General features: G+C 42.7%; 1 protein-coding gene across 1 annotated transcript in view; it reads right to left on the bottom strand.

The window, feature by feature from the left end:
• grin3ba (glutamate receptor, ionotropic, N-methyl-D-aspartate 3Ba) overlaps positions 1-9154 on the bottom strand; it is a gene marked incomplete at its 5' end in the record, with an annotated part of 62298 nt that overhangs the window by 34494 nt on the left and 18650 nt on the right. The gene's annotated exons all lie outside the window — the stretch shown is intronic.

The following is a 9154-nucleotide window of genomic DNA, read 5'->3' on the forward strand; positions in this document are numbered from 1 at the left end:
AGTGCAAGAACACAGATACAGTACAAACACACCGTGGTGTGAATACTTGAGCATAAACCCGGAGGGATCTTTGGGCAATGTGGAGTAAGCAAACCGACAGGAGTGCGTTGAATCAGAACAGGAGGGAGCAGCTCCCAGTTACTAAGCTCATTCCTTATTTAGGCCTCCATAAGTAAAGCATCAACACTTGGAAGGCGTGCAACCGAATGCACAATGCCAAAAAGGAAAAAAGACTTTCCTGTACAAAGAAAAGGGGCACAGAAGAAACCGCAGCACCTGCAGTTTCAGAGCTTATTAGAGGCAAGTTGGAGCAAAAAGCAAGGAGGTGGGACTCCTGCGTTGTGTTGGAGGGTTTTAGTTGAGGGAGGCTAAAGATCGGCCTAATATGTAAGCAGAATCTCTGAAAAAATCTCCTCTTGTCCTTCCTCCACAGCTTCAGGCAAGGGATCTCTTTAACTCGCTTCAGCTTGACTTATTGCGAAATCTCAGTGTAGCCCCGGTCAGGCTTAACATTGCACTGAATTGTCGGCATTGAGTAAAGCCAAAGCGCTGGTGAAAGAGCGAGGCCCTGCTTCATGTTGTTCTCGCTGTTACATCCAATGGTATGGACCTCTGCTTGAGCCCCTGAATGGCTGCTTAGCTTTCTATTCAGTCCAGAAACAAAGCTCATGGTCAGGGCAGCACTCCAAACAACAACACTTCACTGAGCACATTCATATTTTACCAGCACCAGGTGAGCTGGCTGTATGTAGGGATGCAAGACAGGAAGAAAGACAGACTGAGAGGGACAGACAGAGGGAGATCGGTGTGAATGTGAATATATGTTTGAGATGAAAGATGGGAGAGAAATTGATAGGTGGTTTAATATCCGTATTTGTGAAAAGAAGTAAAAGGTGGTGGTTTGCATCTGAATGTGTGTGTGTAGTGGAAAGGAGCAAGAGATAGATGGTGTCTTGAGGAAGACTGAGAAAGATTTTCTCAGCAGGGTGCAAGTCTTTTATTTCAAACACCTTAGATGAAAACTGAACGTATTGTCACTGCAGATGTTGGCTCACTTACACGCATAAAATAATATAAATCCAACCTAAGCAATTTGATTTAACCTGCAGTGCAGAACTGGTTTCCTGAGTAAAACGAGAGCAACTAGCATCTTAGCATTGCTTGCATTGGCACATACATAATGAATGAAGAAACTGTTGAATGTGTGTAATTTTTTCTGACTTTTTCACAGTCCAAATAAACAGCAGTGATTGAATAAGGCCAGCCAGAGTTGTTTGCATAGTTAATGAAGCAACACTGAGCCAGCACTCTTTAGGTGACCAGACGGTGGCTAACCGAGCTGTTTGTCGTACTGTTGTGTAATTGTATGCAAATAGCATTGTTTAATTTTCTCCTATTTTTCTTACGTCTCCTGGCGCTAAGTGTAATGTGGGTGACTTTAATCTTACTCAGCCATGTTGCTGAATACTGGAGCTAAGCTTGGTGGGGGAAAGAGGCTGGTGCTGTTAGACACATATGCAGGACAGGCGCACGCGCAAATGCGCACACGCACGGCAATCTGCAATAAACACACAGACATGGGCAGCAAATTACATTTACGTGCTTACACATGCATGACAGTATGCCACACACTCACGCATGCACGCAAAATCACAACTGTGAAGCAATCAGCCACTTAACACAGCAAATGACTGTGGTTATCTAAGCATAACAGCCTGTTGGCTCAGAGAAACGGAGTGATAAGCAGTAAGATACACACTATTAGGCGCCACCACAGGACTGACCACAGATTGAAAGAGGGGCTAAATCTTGTTTCACAGTTAACAGTTGATGGAGATGGAGCCATGTCTCTGATTGTCACTGCTAAATTACTTATGCAAATACCTTGACACTATCCAGTTCCACCCACCATCTCCCATACAGTGATTGAGCAGAAAAGCATGAATGCAGATTGTGGCCCATGGGGGAGCGCAATGAAACAGCAGGGGAAAAGTGTAAAGCACACTTCGAATTATGTTTGATTAGAGGGAAATGGTTGCTCGTCGCTTAGGCTCCTTATAGATGTGACAATTTGGTGACTGCTGGAGGTATGAGTGTGTTGAGTCCATTAAACATAAGGACCTTGTTAGTTTCCTTGGTGGTGTGGTGGGTCGGGAGAGGGGGGTTTATACAGTAACATCGTAAAAACACCATTGTAGTCCTGAGCGATTGTGGGAAATGCCGTAAAAGTCTTGACAGCCATGTCTCCCCTTTTCCTCCAGGCTCTGAGTTTATGTGAATCATTCCGAACGGGAGAAAAAGAGAGAAAAATGGTATTCGCCCATTTTGCACATCGGCGTCAAATCAACCGGAGCGAGGTGGACGTGTTTGTGTAGTTGTGAGTAAAAAGGTGCATTTGTGTGTACAAAATATGTCTTTGTCCATGAGTGTCTGCAAGATTATTTGTGTGTAAATGCGTGTGTGGGTGTGTAAATGTGAATGCCTGTGATTTACAAACCGTTTAATGGAATATTGTTCTCAGCATGGCTCCAAATTAATTTGAATGATCAAGACACAGAGCCAGCCTTTTTCCCTGGAGCATAGCAAGCTAGTGTAGAACTGAGAACTGCTGGTTCTGCACACACATACACACATATATTACACACACAAACCCAGACAAAGTGATCACATTCTCAAAGCTGCCAAGTGCTTTGTGCTTTGTACACTACCCATGAAGAAGTTTTTGCCACATTATTTCTAGTCAAACAGTTCAATCAAATGGCAATCCGAAGGGAATTAATAAAATGCTAGGGCATATCAAAGTATGCAAATGTTTCCTTGCTAGTCTGTAGTGTTGAGTAAATTAAATAATCCAGTGCAGAGTGTTCACTTTCATTATCAGTTGACTTCTGATTTAATGAGCCTCCTCGGGCCCACGAATGTCCTGATGTCATCAATAATAATCAGATAGAGGAAACAGCGGGGGGACTGAATGTGCTGTTCTGGACTGGTTAGTCAGGTCTCTAGTCAGCCAATGTTAGTGCTGAGTGCACTGCTAGCATTGGTGAAGGCTGTCATCTCAGCACGCTGCATCGGCGCCTCTTTTGTCAGGAGCTCCTTTGATCCCCTCAGTTGCAGAGATACAAGCCCACAGCAGAAATATGCTGAATGGATTCATGTATCATCCTCCCCCCTACAAACAGCCTCTGGCCCCCTCACTATTTATGATCATAATAGCTGCCGTTATTTATTAAAGAGAGCGATTGTTGTCCTTGCTATATAGACAATGTTGTTTTCTCTGCCGGAGAGAAAAATATTTGTCCTTTTGGTGCGGCCCTGTGTGTGATATGAGGCAGCGTACTGAATGTGATGGTGATTGATTTGTGTGTTGAACAGTGGAGAGAGGTACAGAGGAAGGCTAATCTGAGTTATGATTGCCACTGTAATCGCATTTTCTCCCCCGACTCATCCATCCGCTCTACAGTATTGCATGCATGCCGTATTCTGATTACAGCGCACATATGTCAGTGACGAATACTGCACGATGGAGCAGCAACCTGGGCCTGTTCCTCCTTGATCACTTTCCATCACCGCGATTTCCCAGATCATAACTCTCTCTCCCTTTCTGCAGCCCATCTTCCTCTCTCGCTGACTTGCTAACCTGCTGGAGGTGGCGTCAAGCATTTGCAGTAATCATGCCATCATGTTGGGGGTAAAATAAGCTGTTTTGGGTGTTCCGGGCCTGGCACAGAGGCTGTCAGCGTAGAAAATAGCTTCTTGCTGGGTTGTAATTCGACCGGCAGGCAGCTGGACCAATGAGATGGCAACATTATTTAGTTACTGGGAGAATGATACCAACAGTTTCCCAAATACAGATGCAGAGTGGCGTGATGTCATTAACAGTCTGCCCACGGGGAGCATAGCCGCAAACAGCAACAACTTCAGGGGGGATACATTTATTCACAACACCCCAGCGGTGAAAGCACGCCATGCCAGTAATGAGGTGTCTAGAGCTTTAGGCACAGGGTGCGTGTCTGAATACGTGTGATATTTCTTAGTCTTAGGCTGTGCATTTTTGTGTGTACTTGTTTTAGTGTAATGTGTATGCTCAGATGTGCGACCGAACAACCTCCTGATGGAAAAGATCCCTTTGCTCTGGTCGTGTTGAATACTGAAACTCAGACCAGACTTCCCAGGAGTTAAATAATACACCCAGACAGATGGAAGTCATTTAGGGGCAGTGTGTTTGTGTGAGAGTCTGTTGAGTCAAGCATGTATGTGCGTGTGTGTGTATGCGAGAGAAGGGTATGTGTAGGTTCCAGGATGGATGGGCTTGCGGTGAGTAAATGACCTGCCTTGATTCAGCCTATCAGCTGAGCTCTCCACCCAGACTCCCCGATATCCCCTTTCATCCATCTCTATAAGAGAGAGATGACGGAGAGATGGAGAGGCAAAGAGAGAGAGAGACACTGAGGAGATGAATATGCACAGCATAGAGTGAACGATTTCAAGTGCAAGAGCGAGCATAAAGGGGCTAATTAGAGAAGAGGGAAAAATTTGGGAGCAAGTGTGGCGGAGACAGAAGAAGTGAACAAAAAGACTATTAGACTCCAATCTGAATCTGGGGTAAAATGTATGACAAACAGCTCCCTGCTCATGCCAGAAGTGCCTCTCTAATGTGACTGTGAGTTCCAGTCGATTGAGGGGCCATTTGGGGTGAGCTGATTTGGGGCACAGATGAGCATGCTGTTTGGCCCCAGCCCACTTCTGGCGCTACATGATCAAATATGCAGTGCTGAACCTACATAAGTAGCCACTGCAGAAATGAGCAGAATGTGTAGAAATGAAGAGTTTTATTCCAAAGTGGAGTATCAACCATTTGCGGGAATAAAAAAAAATGACACCAATAATTTAAGGCATCAAGTCAGGGCACATTTTAGATTAGTGTCATTATGAACATCATCATCATCATCGTCATTTGAATTCCTTTTTCTGAGTAAATAGTTTGGCTTGAACATATAGCATTTTACAGGAAATGGAATCTTGGTGTGCTGGTGCTGTACCGACCCAATCAGCTGTCCACATTACCCCACCCATCCTCAGGGGGAATAGCTCTGAGATTTATAATTTGTTCTCAGCGACAACTTTGTTTTTTTTGGTAAAAGGCTCGAGAAAATGGCTCTGCAAAAGTAATTTCAAAGGACATGAGCTCTGTATTAGAAAACCGGGGACAAGGACATGGATACAGATGCAGATAGAAACAGATGCAGGCAGCAGTATGGCTGCATTGAAACCTGTGCTACTTGGGCACTACGGAAAAAAACCTTAAAGGAAAATTCCTGTCAGTGACAACTCATTTTTGTAGTTATGGCCAGTTACAATGCCATTGTGCTCACCGAAAGTAATTGCTGACATCTGGGAACATGCAGATGTTCCTACTACGAAGTCGGATGGAGACAGTTTGGAAAGCGAGCTCACTTGAAAATGTAATTATCCCTCTTTTCAATGCAAATCTATTTGACTGCATAGTAATGGCACATATAATAGGTCAACGTAAACCCACAAAGTCGGCCTCTAAACTGACACTTTGGATTATAATTTGTTACCTTTGTTGTCTAATAATAATAATAATTTGTTACCTTTGTTTGAAAAATGCACGATCATATAATAATACTATGATTATCAATACCAGTGACAGCCAAAATGAGTCTTAAAGGGCCCAGGTTTCCCTTTAAGACTAGGATCTCATTTACTGGGATTCCCATCCAGACACATGGGCTAACATAAGGTACATGCCCACATAAATCTTGTGCATCTGGGCCTGTCATTAGCTCGGTCTGCCAATAAACTGTGAATAAACTGGGCTAATGTTGTTCTAATGAATAACTTTCAAGAGAGGATTGCTTAGTAGCTGCTGCAGCACTAATTCAAGATAAATGTAGACATTTTTCTACAACTGCTACCATTATAATGTCTATATTTAAACCTTTATTTATCCTGGGATGATTTGCTGAGCATGCACGTTCTTTAACAGGAATGCACTGGTTGACACTTATACATTTACACACAGCCATGTGTGTGTGAGAGAGAGAGGGAGAGAGAGAGAGAGAGAAAGAGAAAGAGAGAGCTGCACAGCACAAGGACATCGCTCTAACCTTGACAGGACTAAGTGCCTTGCTTAAGGACAGTACACTGGACATTTATAAGGATCAGTAACGTTTGCATTCACTCACATTCATTCACACCAATTGTGGGATCGTGGGATTCAAACCAGTGACCTTGACTGCCAGCTGTTTGCCCTGTAAGCTGCTACACTTTGATTATGCACACTTCACACTATGTTTTTCATCAAAGCCTAAACTATAAAACATAAACAACAGCACTGCAGCTGTCAAATGCAGATTTCAAAATGCAGTAAATATCTCTCAGGAGGAAAATATTTTGTCCTGTTTTCCTTCCTTGGATAATCGTAAACACTCATATTTTTGCAGGTTGCTTGATTATTCATTCAAACAGAGGGAGGAGTACAGTTCACTCACAGCTTATGTTGATCTCAGGGTCAAACCTCCGTAGAATAAGGTTCACCTGCATGTGGAATGCTATTGTAAACCTTGTGTTAAGAAACAAGAGTTTCAACTTTCTGTTGCTGTAATAAAAAAGTTGGCCGAATGCCCCAGTGGTTACTGATACTATCGGATAACCAAAAGCACAAAATTTCAGGTTTTTGCAACCACAGGTTCATGCACATTTATCATCCTTCCTCCAAAGAGTAAAGCAGTGAATCCCTACATGCTCATTCATAGTTTTACAGTAGGTCACACCACATTTGTGCAACATCTAAATGCACGAAATGGTGAATGTAGCTGATGTGTTCAACAGGATAATACGCTGTCGTTCTGCTCACTTAGGAATCCATTAAATAAACGAGATTTTTTTCAGGGCTAAAGTGGTATACTTAACATACTCAGGAGGGCTGATACGGATTTAAAAAATCGCAAGTAATATTACAAGAACTTTGCACTTAACACAGCCCCTGAGCCCCTTTTCCTTGTAAATATGCCATTAGTCATTTTGATGACTCATGCTCGGTACAAAGGTCTAATTGCAGCAACTTCTCCCTTTAGATGTAACCTTTAACTAACCTTAAAGAGGCGTACGGGGTTTATTCACAAGACAAAAACATACTATTGTTTCATTCCTATTCATGACACCAGCATCAAACAAACATGCACATAAAGCTGTCTGCAAGTGAACGAGCACAATAACGCCAATTTTTACCTGTTATCACATCCAATCCTGTCCATTGGCACTGTGGCAACAGATGCACATATCATGGACAGACCTCATTAACCCACTAGGGGGCCTCCGGGCAAAAATGAGCTCTGAGCTCTTTGTAATCCGCAGCTACACAGCACATGGCATAGAGACCGACGTCCCAAGAAAAACAATAACATCAGTTGTTTCAGCAAATGCCCAAATGAGACATTATCGTTCAAGTGACAAGTGAATAGCTGGGACAACAAAACATCAGACTTTGACACAGGAGACACTATTTGCATCAGTCAGTGTGTGACTATTACTACCCTGTACCTGGTTTGCTGTGTGTCAGCTTGTTTTCATAATTTATCTTAGCACAATATACTACATGTACAAATAATAACAACTTGAATAATAAGGGTATTAAAACCAGATTTTCACATAGAACAATCCTAAAGGGAGCCACTTTAGGACCTTTGTCATTTTAGTTTATTGTGTTCTTTAGCAGTGCATGCCAAGCAAACTGGGCATCAGTCAGATTTCAACAAACTATGTAATCTCCAAACAGTTACCTGGGGCATTTTAGTCCATGATCAAGGCCCTGGTTCCAAGCCTTGATCATGGACTAAACTTCGACCTTCATTCAAATTATGATTCAAAATTGATATTTAGCCAATGAGAATATTTTCTGATTGGATTTTGTACAGGGAGAGTCCAGATGCCTTTGCGGTTCCTCTTTGCAGAGATACCATTTTGACTAAGTTATGTTGGATGCAGTGTCTAAGCCAACAGGACTTTAAGACCCCCCATTTATGTACAAATGTAATCACTATACCATTGTTGAGAGCATTTGGTCTCTTCCCTTTGAGCTACAGAAAAATCGAGTCACTAATCTGGCTCTGCGTTACCTCAGTTTCAGTATTAATTGCTGTATCAAATAAATGGGGCAAATCTCTGCACTAGGTCCTAATCACTTATCTGCCATTAGTGATTCTAGCCAGGGGGTGTAATTGAAGCAGCTCATAGTTGTGGAAAATAACTTTGTGTTATCGCTAACAAAGGCGCAAGGGTGGCCCACTTAGAGCGAAGCAACTATTGTCAGTTTAGAGCAAAATAAGGCAATTAGATGGCAACTTCTGTGTTGAATGTACACGTGTGTGAAATGATGTGCCTGGGTGTCCATGCATGTATGAAAAAACACTTGTCTTTGATCTTTATATGAGTGCATAAAAGGGTATCAACGCTCTGTGTGGAAGCGTGTGTTTCTGTACTGGTGTGCGCGCGCTAAAAGGCAACAGACATATCCAGAAACAAAGTCAGCCAGTGATAAGACCCAGACTCGCCTCAGAGCCAGAGATGTAGTCCCTCTCTTGACAAAACCCAGTGATAACTGCAGCTCTCAAAGCTGAAGAGCAGAAAAAGGAAAGGGAAAAAGAGAATGCAATAATCTTTCTGTAAATGCCAGCTCAGAGTTTAACACTCTACAAAGTCACCTCCAATTTAGATTCATAAAAAAGATTGCATGCATCAGATCTTCCTAAGTACTGGGACTTTTAGGAGCCAAACTTAATTTCCTTAGTTGACAAACACCTCTGCAATGTGTGATCTTTCAATTAGAGAGAGCAGCTGTGAGTGAGTATGATTTGTGTGTGTATGTGTGTGTGGTGTGGTCAGCGAAGTTACTGTGGTCTACAATGACATTTGACCCTATTGTGTTCTGACTGAATGGAAAGCAATATCCACTGATCTGTGAATGTCTTTCCTCCCTCTCCCTCCCCCTGCAGCCAACTGCATTTTTCAGACTCAATTAATATGAAGAGCTGCATTCCAAGTGCTGATTGATGTTGATTGAAACATGTAAAGGGCATCAAAGAGCAATGAGAGCTAGCTTATCAGGCCACACACACATACACACACA

This window comes from Morone saxatilis, unplaced genomic scaffold (assembly GCF_004916995.1).
Source record: "Morone saxatilis isolate NCDOM2014 unplaced genomic scaffold, NCSU_SB_2.0 Contig3, whole genome shotgun sequence".
Taxonomy (NCBI): domain Eukaryota; kingdom Metazoa; phylum Chordata; class Actinopteri; family Moronidae; genus Morone; species Morone saxatilis.